We start from the raw sequence: 18937 nt of genomic DNA, 5'->3' as shown, positions 1-18937 counted from the left end.
GATATTGAGTGCAACATTATGGCTGTGTCGAAACTCAATGAAATGGGGTTCAATGTAATGTTCAAAAGGGGTTCAGTGCATGTAATGAGAGGAGGAAAAATATTCATGAAAGGAATAGTGAGGAACTCATTGTTCTTCTTACACGTGAAACAAACAAATCATGTACTCATGTGTGCTAATAAGAAACCCCATAATAATTGTGTTCATTTATGGCACAGAAAACTAGGCCACATAGGATATGAAAATGTGGTGAAAACAACAGAGAACAGTAATGATGTGACATTGAGAAACTGTGAAAAATATGTAGACTGCCACGTGTGTAAACAAACTAGGGCAGTTGTGGCTGCAAAGAACAAAGAAGCCATGCCCAGTACAAATGCACCTTATCAATTAATACACGTGGACTTAGTGGGGCCATTTCAACCTACTCAGGGGGGTGCAAGATATTTCCTGACAATAGTTGATGATTTTTCAAAATTCTGCACTGTTTATTTACTAAAAGCTAAAAGTGAAGCTGCAGAGAAACTGAAAAGATTTATTACAAAAATTGAAGTGCAGTTTGGTGACAAAATACAGAGAATAAGATCAGATCAAGGAAGAGAGTTCTTAGGACACTCTTTTACTGAATACTTGGATAAAAGAGGAATAAAACAGGAGTTAACAGCCCCTTATAGTCCTCATCAGAACGGGTTAGCTGAACGCTGGAACAGGTTGCTTCAGGACTCAATAAGATCAATGCTATGTGACTCCTCTTTAACACAAGGTTTCTGGGGAGAGTGTGTTCTGTATTCAGCTTACATTCAAAACAGAATATTCCATAAGGCCACTGGAATGTCTCCTTATCAGAAATTGTATGACAGAAAACCCAGATTAAAACATTTGATTAGGTTTGGAGCAGAATGCTGGGTACATGTTCTCAAAAATAAAAGGACAGGGAAGCTGCAAAGGAGAGCAGACAAAGGGTACATGCTGGGATTTGAAAACACGTATTACAGAATTTGGATGCCTAAACAAAGGTCTGTGGTGTTAAGCAGAAGCGTGCAAACAATAGAGCAGGATTGGGAAGAGAAAACATATGTGGAGTTGGGAAACACTGAAGTTAGTAATGAACAAGAACAGGCAGATACAGTACCAATAAAACAAGAAGAAACAGACAGCAGTAGTGAATCAAGTTCTAGCTCTGAGAGAGAAACTGAGGAATCGCCTGACACAGACACAGACACTAGGGCAGAAATACAACCACGCAGATCAGAGAGAACAACCAAAGGTATTCCACCTGTTAGATTTAAAATAAATTCCATTAAGCATATAGACTTCAGTAACTGGAAAAAGTGGGATGATGGGAATCATGAAAAATAATTGCTGAAAGAAATATAATGAAAATGATGCTGAGATTGCAATGGAGTAACTGTATTACAAATGATGCTGATGTAAACTGAAGAAAAGAAATGTATCATGTGGAGAAATGTAATTTAAGTGACTGCAAGAAATGTAACTGTAATTGTGATAACAAAAGTTAGAAGAAACATGAAAGATGTAATGTAAATGATAAAGGTTTATGCTATGGAAAAATAGGTGGGGGGTGTTGGCAAAGAAAGAGTGCCTGAATGTATTTTTCCACAGCAGAGTTACAAGGCCAAGAAGCACAGAGTCCGTGCAGATCTCAAGGACAAGTATCCAAGGCAACCAGCTGGCCTTATCTATAAGACTTAGCAGATCTGGCCAGTCGGTGTGGGGGTCGAGGAGTTTGTACAGAGAGAGAGCTTGTGATATATTCTATTGTCAGTAAAGTGACTCTTAAAACTTATTACTTGTCTGGCTCATTGCTTCAACTGGCATCTAGCCTGTCACTATACTGTTCTGCATCCTGGGCATCTGCTTGCGCCAGATACAACATCCGACATTTGATACCACCCAAATTGATGCCCATCATGACATCGTGTGGTAGCTTAAATATGCTGCTGCATGACCAACAATCTCAATCTGTGCTACAGGCAAAGGCAATTATGCTGCACCCTATTGAGCTGGGAAGGCTGACCCTGAGCTGTGCCACTGAACGGGCCTCACCGGTGTCTTCCTCTGGGGTTCACGAGCTCTCTGGATGCTTATTAGCTGAGCCAATTTTGCCAGCATAGCCAGGGAATGCTAGTCCCAGAATTTTATTTTAAAACTTTTACAAGACATATTGGGGTGGATTTGGGGTTGGAATGTCAGCAGCGCTGATTCCCCAGGGGGTGGATCCTGGAACTCATTTGCTGTGCCAGGCTGGGGATAAACAGCCAAAAAAAACCACACACTCCACCCCTCCCCGGTTTACTTTCCACCCAAGCTGATCAGAGCGTCAGGGCTTTATCTGAGGCAATGACTCCAGCCAGGGCTTAGCACTGCACTGTAAACAAATGTATTTATGTTATCATTTTGTGTTCCCTTGATCTGTGAGCCAACCAGAGACCCTTCTTGGCTGAAGAGCCGGGTATAAATGCTTGAGGCAAGAAGGTAAATAAGTAAGTAAGTAATTAGTAAGACACACACCACGTAGGGCAAACAAAGGAAAAGCGACCCTAGAAATATATGCTTTGCTCCATCACATCAGAGAGGCTTCGCGCACAGAAAATGCAGCCCCAGCCAGCATGGTCAATAGTCAGGGAGGATGGGTGTTATAGCCCAACAGCATCTGGAGGCCACCACATTGATTAGCCCTGCGCTATACGATTCAGCAGTTCATATGACTAAGTACCAGAAATCTGAGTCTTGAGTCTCCTGTGCCATCACATAAGAAAGCTGTGTCAGGGTACCTCCAAAGTACTGTTGGGGGTGGGGACTAAGCCAAAGGTACCAAAGTCCATGCCCCACCGAAGGGAGAGAATGACATCTTAAAGGTAGGGTGCCCTATCTGAAGGTTGTCACACTGAGGAGGGCTGGGATCTCTTCTCGATCGTCCCAGAGTGCAGGACATGGAATAACGGGCTCAAGTTGCAGGAAGCCAGATTTCGACTGGACATCAGGAAAAACTTCCTAACTGTTAGAGCCATACAACAATGGAACTATTACTTAGAGAGGTAGTGGACTCTCCAACACTGGAGACATTCAAGAGGCAGCTGGACAGACATCTGTCGGGAATGCTTTGATTTGGATTCCTGCATTGAGCAGGGGGTTGGACTCGATGGCCTTATAGGGCCCTTCCAACTCTACTATTCTATAATTCTATAACCACCTACACCTATATAGGTGTCCTGCTCACAGGCCTGCTACTAAGATCAGTACTGTGTGTTTTTAAACCATTCTCCTTCAATTAATGATAAAAGGAATTGCACCTGAGAATTAGCAACGGGGAGAGAAAATTTCTGTGAAACTCCTGTGGGCGGGATGCAATGTTTTTGTTCTGCTCTCTTCACTTTCAAGATGGCCAAGGATTTTGGGGAGTGTCCTTTCTTTTGCTCTACGAATCATCTCTCTGGTGGTTTGTATTCTGCACTTTTCCAGCTTCCTGACGACCCTATGATGTCCTTAGCGGGGCTTTCCTGTAAGTGCCTGGGCTGTCTGCCATGCTTGTGAAAATGGTTAATTGCTTTTTTTTAAAAAGTGAAATCTTTTAAAGAAATCAGTGCAAAAAAGGGTCAAAGAGGTCAAAATGAGATAAGGAAAAAGGGTTGCGTAAAGTCCAGGTAGGTGTTTTCTGCCAGGCAGCAATTATTCCACATGGGGTTTCCTGGCTTGTCAGCACACCTGTAATGGGCTGTTATCGTTCTATCTGTTCTCCATTTGCATTTTTATGGGGTTTCTAGTTGGTGAGGAGAGTGTGGCTCTGGTGTCTGATGCAGGGGCCTTTAGGTTCCAAAACGTGTGCCTGGTGACCTTTCATTTGCCAATTACTTGGCCCATTGTCATTATCGCAATCCAGCATTCCTAGTGATTTAATCAATGGAGTCCCCCTATGACTTTGTTGGCAGACTTTGCTGCCTGGGTTAGGCATTGATCAAGTAAACAAGATAGGAAATATGGTGAAAGCAGGGGATCTTACGCAGGGCCCCTTGTTGTAGTTGAGGCCAGCTTTGGTTCACTTCTGGACACAAAATGGAGGCTAATAGTGAAAGCCCCGTAACAGGTGAATGCAGTGCTTGGGCCAGAAAAGTTTGGTGCTGGAGTGCTAGATCAGGTCCACTGGTGCACCCATGCAGCACTGACATCCCCACTGCTTCGCCCTTCTCCTTCCTGGTAAGCAGCAGCGACTCCCCTGTCAAGAAGTCGGGTGCATGGCACCTCCCCTCCTCGCCAGCCGCTACTGCAGAGGACAAGTGGGGGCTTCTGATCGCTGAGGCTGGTGGAGCAAAGGGAGGGCAGAGGGCAGGGCAGCTGACAGGTGGAGCTAGGGGTAGGCAGAAAAACAGAAGTCTCCTTTTCAGGGAAAGAAAACTTTTAAGAAATTGGAAGACAGGTTTTGGCAGAGCACTAACACGCACACACGTACGCGCACACACACACAAGTTTTATCCTCTAACACTATGCCGTCAGGCAGATGAAATGTTTTTCGGAAGAGCTGGATGATTAAGAGGAACAAAAGGGGAAAGACTCTTTAAACTCACTTTAGAGCCCTGGAACCCACTTCACGTACACTAAAATATTCAATTTATGGTCCATTTTGAATCTGTTGGTGATTTACTGCCCTAAGTGCAGAGGAGATTTTAATACAAACCAATTTTTCCTGCCTTTTACTAGCTCTCTCCCTTTGTTGCTCTCCACTCTGTGGAGAAGGTGAACAAACAAATATTGCAAGTAAGAATCCAAGGCCCTGTTTTTGTGTTACAGTTTTTCGGTCTCCTGCAGCAAAATGGACATTCCCGCTCTCCTTCTTTCCCGTTAAGTATTTATCTTCTGCAGAGGCCTCAGCATTGATTGTTAGATTGCTAGTCCAGAAGTTTAAAAACCAAATTATCCCAATCTGCATGAATTTCCTAGCATTTTCCTTGGGATCCTTCATATTTTTGAGACTGAACAGTGCATACAATTAAGCCCCAGTTTTGGGGCCTTCAGCAAGATATTATTGGTTGGGGCCCTGTCCAGGCTTGCTATCCCCACCTGTGGTGGCTTCTTCTCATGAGCCAGAGAGAGGGAGAGATCACTAGAGATCTGCAGCAGCTGCTAGGATCAGGAGTCTTTGCATGCTTTCCTGTCCGTTCCCTCTGGGCAGTGAGTATCCCTAACAGCCATTGTCACTGGACAGGCGAGCCAATGGCCACGAGACAGTGGTTGTCACCTTCTTCTGCCCACCTGCCCTCTGCTTCTGTTTGGTGATGGGGAAAGAGGAAGGGATGAAGCTGCTGGCAATGAAGTAATACAAAGCACCAAGGTGGGCAGGGGGTCCAATCCACCAAGGGAAGCTGAATCCTGCACCATTCAGAAAAAGGGCCGGCAGCAACGGCTGCTGCTGCTGCTACTAAGAACACAAGAAGAGCCTACTGGATCAGGCCCATGGCCCATCTAGCCCAGCATCCTGTTCTCACAGTGGCCTGAGCGCAAGCGCACGCTCTACTCTGACGGTTTCCAGCAACTGCTATTCAGAATCATAGTGCCTCCAATGGAGGAGGCAGAGCACAGCCATCATGGCGAGTAGCCATTGACAGCCTTACCCTCCATGAATTTGTTGAATCCTCTTTGAAAGCCATCCAAGTTGGTGGTCATCACTGCCTCCAGTGTAAGTAAATTCCATAGTTTAAGTATGCACTGTACAGGGATGGGATCCACTTGTTAGTCCCAGCTCGGTCACATTCTGTCTAACTGGCAGGCGATTCCACTCCATGTTTGCTTGTTTTCTACTGTCTTATGCTCTTATTCAATTAAATAAAGAATTAAAACTTGTTCCCCCCCCCATTACTCCCTCTGTGCCTATTTCTGGAAGAGAAAACATATTTCACCATTTGTCTTCTGCTCATCCTTACAGAGAAACATGATATAGTTCAAACTCAACCAGATCATTCTTCATCCCAATATAATAGATATTCAATACAGTAATTTTCATTGTAAAATTATTTTAAATGATACAACAACAACAATAATAATGGTATTTCTCAGGCCCGGCACTAGCGGGCAGCCAGGCTTGGTACTGCCCAAGGGTCCCAGTGGCTGGAGCTGGGAGGGTGAAGCTCCTGCTCCACAATCCCCACCAGCACCAGATCATGGGGCATGATAGCAGGACATGACTGGACAGTGATGCGGATTGCGAAATGGGAGTTCCACTCTCCCAGGCCACACTGCCTGCGTGTGCTCAAATATCCCCGGTTGCACCACCTCTTGCATTGCTACATCAACACACTGCATGCACATGCCTACCATCACCCAAGATGGTGGTGGGGGCAATCCCCCCCTATTCCATGTTGGGTGATGGCAGGCATGCTCGCTGATGCAGCGTTTGATCAGGTGTATTTAAGTGCACGCGCCGGGAGGGGGGCAGGGGCCCGCTGCAGTCTGGTGCCGGCCCTGGTATTTGTGTTCATCAAATCCTTCGTGATAAGCTAAAACAATATACTAAAATGTTCAGATGTGGGGGCTACCCGGTTCATGCTGACTTGTAACAGGGCATTCTCAGTGGTGGTTCCCCCCATGTGGAATGCTCTCCTCCAGATGAGGTGCATCTGTTTCTCTCATTGACTTTCAGGAGAAATGTTAAAACATTCTTGTTTACACAGGTATTTGATGGCTGAAAGATACTGATCCTGGCGACTCTGAAATCATTGGCTGACAGAATGTGATTGCTTTTAGAATTTTAATGATATTGTTTTAATGATGTGTTCGCCCCCCTGGATTCCTTTGGGAGCAAGGCAAGATATAAACTGAATAAATAATAATAATTAAAAATACATCAGTCAGTATAGATTACAGCAAAGAGTAATGTAACCGATACAGATTACAGCAAACATCACTGTCGCTCAGATCTTCCATTGTTCCTTTTACTGGTTAATCTATGAATAGATGAAACTACCTTATACCCAATTAGACCACAGTCCAATTTGAGTGAGCTCATGTTTGCACCTGAAATGCACATGAAACAAGGAAGGGAAGGGAAGGACAAAAATATAACTGATGGTTGGACCCATAGCTTGAGAGAAAGAAGCCTTTACTGCGCTCTTTCTGCTGTTAGGCTTCGGTAACTTTGAAGCTGATATCTTAAGAGGAGGGAAAGTACAAAAGGGGCATCTCTCTCTGAAGTCATTTGCCCAACGCTCCATGATATCCCCCCCTTCTCTTCCCTTCTTTATTTTATGTGTATTTCAGGTGCTAACATGGGCTCACACTGTCACCTTGTGGTCACAAGACTCATAACACCTTTGGAAATACTTTCCTAGTGGTTTTAAAAGGAATATCTAATCCATCTAACTCTTCACAGAACAGCAGTTGCCTATATTAACTTGTTTAAAATCACTTTTCTGACTCTCTCTCAACGAGAAAGGAAAGGGAGCTCCCTTATTATTGCCCAAAGATCATACACTTTCCACATGATATATATAAAGGGTAAAAAAATGTAAATGTACTGCCTTCAAGTCGATTCTGACTTATGGAGACCCTACGAATAGGGTTTTCATGAGGCTGAGAGGCAGTGACTGGCCCAAGGTCACCCAGTGAGCTTCATGGCTATGTGGGGATTCGAACCCTGGTCTTGTAGTCCAACACCTTAACCACTACACCACACTGGCTCTATAAAGGGTAGAGGTAAAAGTGGTATTTTGATCTCTTGTTTCATTAGATACATTTCACAGGGCTCTAGTTCCATCTTAAAATAAGCTTGACTATCAGTCATCTAAGGACAGAACTACAGATTATGTGACAAAAACAAGGCTCTGGAACCCCAGGTTTGACTCATTTTATTTAACAAAATGTGTATACCATTTACTCAATACAAACCTCTAAGTCACCAAACTATGGCCTGTGGACCATCAGTGGTCCATGGCGTGCCTGTGGATTTGTGGTTGAAGCTGGGAGCAAATGTTCATATTGATCTTTAATGGTATTTTTATTGCTTCTTTTATTTCTTATATTGTTGTGGTTTTTTTGTATTACAATTTGAATTATATGGAACTAAAATTGCTACAGCAGGCAGAAAAAGACCCTCAGCAATTTTCTAGTGGTCTGTGGGGGGAAAGCTTTGAGAACCACTGTTCTATGTGGTTAACAAAGGAATCTAAAATATTAAAAATACCAATAAAATATTTATTTGTATTTATTTGTCGCTTTTCTTCATAAGAATGAACCCAAAGCAACATACAATAAAAAGATTGAAACCAATATAAAACTAACACAAATAAAAAGAAAAACACACACACAATACATGGATAAGATGATGGAACAACCGAGAGGCTAAAAAAGCCCTCCAAAATATTAAGAGCTGAATGCCTGAGAGAAGAGGAATGTTTTCGCCTAGCGCCTAATGATAGATCTTGATTATGCCCGGCGTGAAAATATGAAATGTAGCAAAAGCACTTAAGGAGACATGTGACAATATTATTAATAAAAGAAATTAAAAAATCACCTTCTAGAGTTGCATAATCAGCTGGTATAGCACAGTGGGGAGAGCCTGGCTGGGAGTCCAGAGTCTGTGAGTTCAAATCCCTGCTCGTGTCTCCTGGGTGTCAAGAGCCAGCTAAAGATCACAGGGAGTGGCTCAGGGGTTACGTGCCGTGCCACCTGTACAGCCATGGGCAAGCTGCATAGTCCCAAGGAGCCCAGTTGCCCCCCACCTGGCAGTTGTGGACAAGGAAGGGGCTGGCTTGTGCAGCTGTGGCAAGCTGAGCAGGCCCTAGCCAGCTGGGGAGGACTAGCCTCAGAGGGAGGCAATGGTAAACCCCCTCTGAATACCTCTTACCATGAAATCTCTTGAAGGCAGTCCATTTTTTCCATCTGTGATGTAAACAATATTAAGCTAGTTGAAGCAATGGTGTTGATGGCTTTCCATGCTCCTGTGTGCTTGATTCTTCCTTTGGCATGCTAATTCAGCCCTCCAGATGTCTTTAACCCTTCTCTCTCCCACAGAACCTTGCTAATAAATCAGATAAAACTATTACGTGGAGCCTGAATCTATAGTCGTGACTCAACAGGGCAAACAACACACACCTGAGACTGGCAGATAGATATACTGTGGTGTAGTGGTGTAGTGGTTTCAACTCATTTGAAATGTGGTGTTGGAGAATTTTGCGGATACCATGGGCTGCAAAAAAGACAAATAATTGGGTTAGGACAAATTAAACCAGAACTCACCAAAGACTTCTGAGGAAGCTTAGCAGTCATGGAATAAGAGGAGAGGTCCTCTTGTGGATAAGGAATTGGTTAAGAAGCAGAAAGCAGAGAGTAGGAATAAATGGACAGTTCTCCCAATGGAGGGCTGTAGAAAGTGGAGTCCCTCAAGGATCAGTATTGGGACCTGTACTTTTCAACTTGTTCATTAATGACACAGAATTAGGAGTGAGCAGTGAAGTGGCCAAGTTTGCTGATGACACTAAATTGTTCAGGGTTGTTAAAATAAAAAGGGATTGCGAAGAGCTCCAAAAAGACCTCTCCAAACTGAGTGAATGGGCGGGAAAATGGCAAATGCAATTCAATATAAACAAGTGTAAAATTATGCATATTGGAGCAAAAATTTTTAATTTCACATATATGCTCATGGGGTCTGAACTGGCAGTGACCGACCAGGAGAGAGACCTCGGGGTTGTAGTGGACAGCATGATGAAAATGTCGACCCAGTGCGTGGCAGCTGTGAAAAAGGCAAATTCCATGCTAGGGATAATTAGGAAAGGTATTGAAAATAAAACAGCCAATATCATAATGCCGTTGTATAAATCTATGGTGCGGCCGCATTTGGAATAATGTGTACAACTCTGGTCGCCTCATCTCAAAAAGGATATTATAGAGTTGGAAAAGGTTCAGAAGAGGGCAACCAGAATGATCAAGGGGATGGAGCAACTCCCTTACGAGGAAAGGTTGCAGCATTTGGGGCTTTTTAGTTTAGAGAAAAGGCAGGTCAGAGGAGACATGATAGAAGTGTATAAAATTATGCATGGCATTGAGAAAGTGGATAGAGAAAAGTTCTTCTCCCTCTCTCATAATACTAGAACTCGTGGACATTCAAAGAAGCAGAATGTTGGAAGATTCAGGACAGACAAAAGGAAGTACTTCTTTACTCAGCGCATACTTAAACTATGGAATTTGCTCCCACAAGACGCAGTAATGGCCACCAGCTTGGATGGCTTTAAAAGAAGATTAGACAAATTAATGGAGGACAGGGCTATCAATGGCTACTAGCCAGGATGGCTGTGCTGTGCCACCCTAGTCAGAGGCAGCATGCTTCTGTAAACCAGTTGCCGGAAGCTTCAGGAGGGGAGAGTGTTCTTGCACTCGGGTCCTGCTTGCGGGCTTCCCTCACGCACCTGGTTGGCCACTGTGCTTTTAACCATCCCATCTGTCTTGAGGTCACAACTAGCGGCTGCCATATTTAACTATCACTAGAAGCTAAAATGATGAAACTGAGATTAGTATACTTTGGACACATCATGAGAAGACATGAATTGCCAGAAAAGACAATGATGATGGGAAAAACAGAAGGGAGCAGAAAAAGAGGAAGACCAAACAAGAGATAGATTGATTCCATAAAGGAAGCCACAGACCTGAACTTACAAGATCTGAACAGGATGGTTTACAACAGATGCTATTGGGGGTCACCAATTCATAGGGTTGCCGTAAGTTCCTCTTCTCCCAGGCATTTTAGCATGTGTTTTATACTGTTTAAATTTTTAAATTGTGTTTTAAATTGTTTTTATAATATCTGTTTTAAATTGTATTTAATGTTTTTAGTTACTGTAAACCACCCAGAGAGCTTCGGCTATGGGGCAGTATACAAATATAATAAAATAAATAAATAAGTTGTAATCGAATTGAAGGCACGTAACACACAGTGGTTAGTTGCAGACTAGGACCAAGGAGACCTGGCTTCAAATCCCCACTCTATCATGAACCTCCCTGGGTGACCTTGGGCCAGTTGCTATCTCTCAGCCTAACCTAGCTCACAGGGTTGCTGTGAGGATGAAACGGAGGAGGAACGCATAGGCTACCTTTGAGCTCTTTTCAGAAAGGTGAAGTGTAAATACAAATGACCAGAAAATTTCTGTTTCTGAAATTCTGGCTTTCTGTTTTGGAGGCAGTTGCCAGAAAAGCACAGGGCAGTCATTCCTTGCCATCGTCAGCTATTGCTTTAAGCTGTCCAACAGGATAGGGAACCTGCAGCTCACCAATGTTCTTGGCCTCCAGTTCCAACCAGCTGCAGCCAACATCTGGGGTGGGAGTGGGCAGTACAGGTTTCATTGTAAAACTGCTATGGCAATATACAGTCAGGCAATCAATGGAAACATTGGACCTGTAGCCTGATTTGGCATGAGATAGTTTCATCTATTCAGTGTGAGTGTTAATCAGTTGGTCAGTGTTCACAGTGGCAACACCTGCTTTTAAAAAAAAGCTGGTATGTACACCTGTAATGTGTGTAAACCTACTTGTATGAAATATCTCTTGGATACTGGGATAACATTAGTCCTCAGGGTTTCTTTTTGGCAGCAATCCAAACAGCTGCAATGAGACTTCTTCACCTGAGAAATAGGCATAACCAGCTCCAGTGGAAGCAGCAGCCACTAAAAAGAATTTGCTTCCCAAATTGCTACTTGCTATAATAGTCCACCTACCTGTTAGGGTGCCTGGCAGGTATAAAAAGTGAGTTTCACGTTTTTGCATGTAAGAGACCTATTCTGGTTTGGTTTCATTTAAAAGCTACTTTTCTGTATAACACTTTTTGGGGGGGTGAGTCTTTTTTTGCTGGTCACACTCGGGGTAATTTCAGTGGAAGGTTCAAATTGCCTGTGTGTGGTACTAATGGATTCATGGCCATGATGTCACGATCCCATCTTTCCCGAGCCCTAGATCAGTTTTTCTTTTTGCAATTATGCTTTTAAAAAATGTGCCAAATGAGCTTTTGAAAATTGTGTAGATGTACAAGCTAGTGCTCAATTTTTATTTTTAAAACAGGTTGCCTACATGACACATGGCAGAGAACAAGAACCAAATCAGCACTGGAATTGCTGCTTATGTCAACATAAAACATAGCAAAAAGTGGAAGGAAATCAGACTCAAAAGGGGGGGAAAATGGAGCCTGCTCATTTTATGTATGCTTGCACCCACTAGTAGCCCCAGGAGACATTTTCATTTTACAAATGTATATAACTGCTTGACCTCTGCATCCATTTTCTTGGGGGAAGAATAAAGATAGTTTATGTTGTAATGCTGTATCTGCCTTGAAGATTAATATTGTAGCGTTGGTGTGCACAGTCAAGATGCAATTCTATAATTTCAAGTTCTAAACACCACTGGGATGTCAGGTACAATAGAAGTGGCCATTTCTCCCATTTGAGAGTTAAAGCAAAATTTAGTGTGTACTTTTAACAAGTAGTTCTGAAGTGAGCCTTTTCAACTGATCTTTGTTTGCCACTCTGGGCACCTTCCAGGAGGAAGGCAGGATAGAAGTTTAGTTAATAATAATCATTTACTTCACTACCGTGTCTGCAACTGCACACCTCCTTGCCACTTTCTTTTCAGTTCCCTCATCCAAATTCCAAGGAACTGAGCACCAATTTGCTGAAGCACAGCAAACTCTTCCCACAACAGTCTTTTAAAAGTAGTATCTTTTAAAGTAGTACTACTTTAAAAGTAGTATTGACCCCAAAGAACAGCTGATTTGCCCTCTACTCCAGGCATGTTCTAAAAACACACCTTAGGAATTTCGTTTCTCTAACCCACTTGCAGGATGGTAGTTTAGTCCTTGAAATTTTGTATGCAACTTGCGTTTAGACAAAAATTACTCAACCCACCTTCAACTCATAGCTACTAAGCAAAATTTTGCCCGTCTACTACAAGTGTGTTCAGAGGATGAAACAAGGACAACAGGAGTATTTGCAAAAACACCAAGTCTATATTTACATTCGCATGTAATAACAGTCCACTAAATTGAAAACACATCATAAATTAAATGACCTGTATGGTGTCTAGTTTGACAACTTAAGGGTTTCACAATTAAAATAAATCAAGATGGAAAGAAATAAATACAACAAATCAACAACTTGTACCAGTATACTCATTGCTATTGACAACAAAAAGAAAACACAGTAGTATCCCATAGTTAATACTGATGGGCAAAACCTACTTTGGAGACCAGGGCTGCAGTCTACAAAGCACTGCTGCTGCAAATCCTCCACTGTATGACACTCTCACTGAAAGTGCTTGATGGACTGCACGCCCCAGGGTTACAGGTTAGGGCCTCTCTTGTGTTACCTTGACAGTGTGGGAGCTGCTTTGTCCTATGCTGCAAAGGTACTATCAGAAACCCCAGGCCACGTGGAAGCAGCCCCCACTGCGACTCCTGCCCCCACCAGTGTCTCTCCTCCTAGAAACCAACCCAACGCTAATATAGGTAGAAGCAAGTGAATGGGCAGGGCTTTTGATACTACCTTTGCAGGGAAGAAAAAAGCTTGTGCTGTAGCAGATCCCATGCCCCCCAAAAATATAAAATGAGGTGTCCCGAGTCAGATTCGGAAGCTGTGGGCTGCACTCTTCTTTGTTCTTTTCCAAGCTGAGGTGACAGCCCATGAGTTTTAGAAAAACTGCACCAACACAAAGAGGGAGGCTCTTCTAAAAACTATAGTTAAACATAGCCCTGGTCTTTTATATTTAAGATCTGTTACTTTTTTTAAAAAAAGGAGACAGACAAGTTATATTACACATTCTATAAGACTCATTGAAGGGCAAGGCAAAAATAGATTAATCATCTTCCACACAAATTTATCTTCAAAAAATAGGCTATAAAAGTGCAAAACTAGGGAAACAAATCTAGATTTTATGTACATATGGCTCAGCTTATGAACAGGAAAAGGGTAAATTGTGTACAATTTCCTGATACACAGCACTTCATTACATTGCCAGTTTTACAGAGACATCAAAATTATATATCCTTTAATACACAGGAAGTAAGAAATTAATTTAAAATGTCTCCAAGTTGCATATGGGGTTGTGGGGAAATCTCCAAGAAAGTCTATGTTCTGTTGTTTTACATCTGATAAGAAACACACATTCAACAGTGCAAAAAATATTTTTTTAAAACCATCTGTGTACTGGAAATGTTTGACATCCAAACTCAAAGAAAAGAGTAAGTTGGTCATTAAAGTCTTCACAAGCTGTTATATCCATCAGCAATATGCACATCACGGCTGGTACCAGACTGCTTTCCTATTCATTATCATCATGTGCAATGGAAAAATTCTTAAGTTCACAAAAACAGTTCCTTCACAAATAAATCAAACCAAGTTGGGGCTGTAATACTCACATAGTATGTAGTCCCATACGTGAAGGAGGGGGACCCTAGGTTAAGCCCCCACCCCTAGATGCTCTTGACTTTGGTGAACATAGCACTTGATACAGAAATGTGCAGGCCGATACCTTCCAAATGGGAATACCGACATCTGCCCCATACTTGTATAGACCTGTGACCACTATCTCCCTATGCAAGATGGCTACAGGTCTTCCACTGAAAGCAATGACATTGCACATGATATTATATCCTGGCCCAAGACAGGAGAAGTGTGGAGAGGAAGTAGAAGAGGACTTCATAGTACCCTGTGGGAATCTTTTCCCATGCATACTGCTACATGAGTGGGTGGATCGTGCCCTTGCTTTGATTGCTGGACAAACAAGGACTGCCATATTTGCAAATATAAAGATGTATACTTATGATGAGTTGCAACAGTGTTCAATAGGAATGTTATTTTCAGCTTCAGGCATTTGTACAAAGTATTTTTAAATCTATACATTTATGGAATCAAAATCCACATATTTAGAAGGAAGAGGAGGAAACTGAAATTCTCTGTGAGCATAATTCCCACTCCAATAATAGCTGGAGGCAGGAAAACATTTAACCAGGAACCTTCTACGTGCATTGTAAAGCAAAGACTTGTGACTGTATGCCAAGAGTTACGAGAAGTATTTCTCCCTATTAACAGAAAATACAGCCGATGAATATAATTCTCTCAGAGGATGTTCAGGAATTTACATCAATTTGAGGAAGTACATGGTTTCTTACAACAGATTATGGTCTATCTTTGTGTTAATATTCTCGAGTTATTCTGTCAGGTATTTACACTGTGCATAAGTTGAAAATAAAAGTACATAGTACATTTGGAATCTTTTTAAAATGTACATAGTTTAAAGCACAAAACAAAATGTGACAGACCTCTACCCTTATACAAAAATCCTCCACGTATTTAAACCAGATGAACAATGCACAGATTTACCTGAGGTGCAAGGTTTACACACAACTTCTAAATTGGATCTCTTGTCAGCAGCACTCAAGTATGCAAAAATATACTTTATGTTGAATATTTGGTCTATGATAATTCTAAGAAAAAATATTATTCAAGATCAGGAACAGATACACGCATTTGCCAGTTCTTTGCAACCAAGTCTTGGGACAACAATGTTTAGGTCCATGTTGTACAAATGGGATCAGGCCTTCCATTACAGAACTGTAGTGTTTCTTTCTATTCATAGAACAATCACAGCTTAGTTTGGTAGCTTTCATCATTCATTATTCTCAAGAGATGAACTGCAAGGGAAATCAAATTTGTATCCTCATACCTGGAACACACAAACAAAAAGGTTCTTTAGCTCAAAACAGATGCATAGAAAAACAGCACAGCTGGACTGGAAACCTTTAAGTGTTATTTGTCTTCTATTGCAAAATGTAAGAAAGACTGTGTTGACTCTTAGGATAAAAATTATGCTATTTGTTGCCAGACAACATTCAAATTCTCCCCAATAACAAAAAAATGATTGCTCAGCAACACAACATCTTTATGTTGCACATTTTCCCAAGTCATGCCTAACAAGTTTTAATGCACTGTATCAGGACCGTGCTCTAGGTAAATAGCCTCAACTACAGTAAACAAGTGATTAATACATGGTCAAACAATGTAAATGAAGGACATACATTTGGAAAACTAAATAAGGAAATATTTCCTGGAGGGAGGGGAATCTTCAAGTACACAGTGACCCATACCAATACCTTAACATTACACACTATTATTATTATTATTATTATTAGTCGCCCATCTGACTGGTTATCCAGCCACTCTGGGCGACGAACACAATAAGATACATTCAACATTAATATATTAAAATATAAAAACCCCAACAGTAAAAGCTTAACCCAACCCAAAGGCTTGCCTGAAAAACCAGGTCTTTAAAGTCCGGCAGAAGCTCATCATCGAAGGGGCATGGCGGAGATCATTTGGGAGAGAATTCCACAGGGTGGGGGCCACTATTGAAAAGGCCCTCCCTCTGGTCCTCACCAGTCTAGCTGTTTTAACTGGTGGGATCGAGAGAAGGTCTTCTGAGGCTGATCTTGTTGAGCGGCATCCCTGACGATGCTGGAGGCGCTCCTTCAGATAGACTGGTCCGAAACCGTATAGGGATTTAAAGGTCAGAACCAACACCTTGAATTGGGCTCGGTAAGCAACCGGTAGCCAGTGCAACTCCTTTAGCACTGGGGTGATGTGATCCTGCTGGCGGCTGCCTTTAATCAGATGAGCCGCTGCATTCTGTACCAGTTGCAACTTCCGGACCGTTTTCAAGGGTAACCCCACGTAGAGCGCATTACAGTAGTCTAGGCGAGAGGTGACCAGGGCATGTACTACTGGTGGGAGCAGATGGTTGGGAAGGTAGGGGCGCAGCCTCCGTATCAGATGGAGTTGATACAGCGCCGCCCGGCTCACAGCTGAAACCTGAGCCTCCATGGACAGCTGGGAATCAAGAATGACTCCAGGCTGCGGACCTGGTCTTTCAGGGGCAAACGTACCCCATTGAGCACCAGGTCTATATCCCCTAACCCTCCCTTGTCTCCCACAAACAGTACTTCGGTTTTGTCTGGATTCAGCTTCAGCTTGTTCCTTCCCATCCAGCCACTCACCGACCTCAGGCACTTGGACAGGGTTTCTACAGCCAACCTCGGTGAAGATTTAAATGAGAGATAGAGCTGCGTGTCATCTGCATATTGATGACACCACAGCCCAAAACTCCTGATGATTGCCCCCAGCGGCTTTATATAGATGTTAAACAGCATCGGAGAGAGGATGGAACCCTGCGGCACCCCACAAGTGAGAGGCCAAGGATCCGACGCCTCCTCCTCCAATGCTACTCTTTGGTACCTACCAGAGAGGAAGGAGCGGAACCACTGCAATACAGTGCCCCCTACGCCTAACCTCTCCAGGTGGTCCAAGAGGATAGCGTGGTCAACGGTATCAAAAGCCGCCGAGAGATCAAGGAGGACAAGGAAGGTGCCTTTGCCCCTATCCCACGCCCTCCTCATATCATCCACCAAGGCGACCAAGGCTGTTTCAGTTCCATGTCCAGGCCTGAAGCCCGACTGATATGGATCCAGATAATCTGCTTCCTCCAAGTGCGCTTGCAATTGCTTTGCCACCACCCGCTCAATCGCCTTGCCTAAGAATGGTAAATTTGAAACTGGGTGGAAGTTGTTCAAATTTCGAGGGTCCAAGGAGGGCTTCTTTAAAACTGGTTTTATTATTGCCTCCTTGAGCGCTGATGGCATTACTCCCTCTTCGAGTGAAGCATTTACCACTAGCTTAATCCCCTCACCCAGTCTCTCTTTGCAGCTCATAACGAGCCACGATGGGCAAGGATCGAGTAAGCAGGTGGTTGGCTTTAAGGTTGAAAGCACCTTGTCCACTTCATCGGATGGAAGAAGCTGGAACCGATCCCACAGCACCGGAGCTTTACTAGTCACCTCTGGCTCACTCACTGTCTTCACAGTGTACGGAATAGCACTCTTAATACAATCGATTTTCTCCGCAAAGTGCTTTGCAAATTTGTCACAGGAGACCTTATCATGTTCCCTCGGTTCAGGAGCAACTGGACCGACCAGTCTCCGGACCACTTGGAACAGTCTCCTGGGACGGCACTCTGCAGATGCAATAGAGGCAGCATAAAAATCTCTTTTTGCTGTCCTTATTGCCACATGATAGGCTGCCGCCTTAGCTCTGACATGTGTTCGATCGTCGTCAGAGCGAGATTTCCGCCACCGGCGTTCTAGTCGTCTCACCTCCCGCCTCAGAATTCGCAACTGTGGGGTAAACCACGGTGAGGTCTGAGCTCTATTCAGGGGGAGAGGACGTTTCAGAGCCACCCGGTCTAATGCCCCAGTGATTGCGGTATTCCAACCCTCTACCAGGGCCTCAGCCGAGTGGCTGTGTGCCTGCTCCAGTAAATCCCCAAGTGTGTTCAGGAATCCATTAGGATCCATCAAACGCCTGGGGCGGACCATCTTAATAGGTCCTCCACCCCCACGGAGGGTTTGTGGCATTGAACAGTCTAACTTCACCAAATAGTGATCTGACCATGACAAGGGGGTGATGGATTTACCCCCAATTTTCAGACCACTTCCCTCCTCTCCCGAGACAAACACAAGGGCGAGTGCATGACCGGCTACATGGGTGGGCCCCACAGAAATGAGGTGCAGCTCCCAGGAAGCCATGGTTTCCAGGAAGTCCCGAGGTGCCCCAGTGAGAGTGGCCTCCGAATGCACACTGAAGTCCCCCAATACCAAAAGGTTTGGGGACTGCACCCGTACATCCGAGACCACCTCTAGCAACTCGGCCAGGAAGTCCGTCGTGCAGCGGGGTGGGCGGTACACGAGCAGAATCCCTAGACTGCCCTTTGGGCCCAACCTCCAGTACATGCAATCTGCCACCTTGGTCTCACAGAGAGGAGGTCTGGTGAAAACCAAGGACTTTCGATAAATAACCGCCACTCCCCCTCCCTGACTACCGACCCTCGGCTGCTGTGCATA

General features: G+C 43.6%; 1 protein-coding gene across 8 annotated transcripts in view; it reads right to left on the bottom strand.

Moving 5' to 3' along the window:
- Window positions 1-12971: 12971 nt before the first annotated feature.
- ZNF217 (zinc finger protein 217) overlaps window positions 12972-18937 on the bottom strand; it is a 50856-nt gene continuing 44890 nt past the window's right edge. For all 8 annotated transcript variants that reach the window (XM_061631234.1, XM_061631235.1, XM_061631236.1 and 5 more), the window contains one exon: window positions 12972-15708. The gene's annotated coding sequence lies outside the window, so the exon portion shown is untranslated. The remainder of the gene's footprint in view (window positions 15709-18937) is intronic.

Source organism: Rhineura floridana, chromosome 6, assembly GCF_030035675.1.
Source record: "Rhineura floridana isolate rRhiFlo1 chromosome 6, rRhiFlo1.hap2, whole genome shotgun sequence".
Taxonomy (NCBI): domain Eukaryota; kingdom Metazoa; phylum Chordata; class Lepidosauria; order Squamata; family Rhineuridae; genus Rhineura; species Rhineura floridana.
This window is presented reverse-complemented; position numbering and strand designations above follow the sequence as displayed.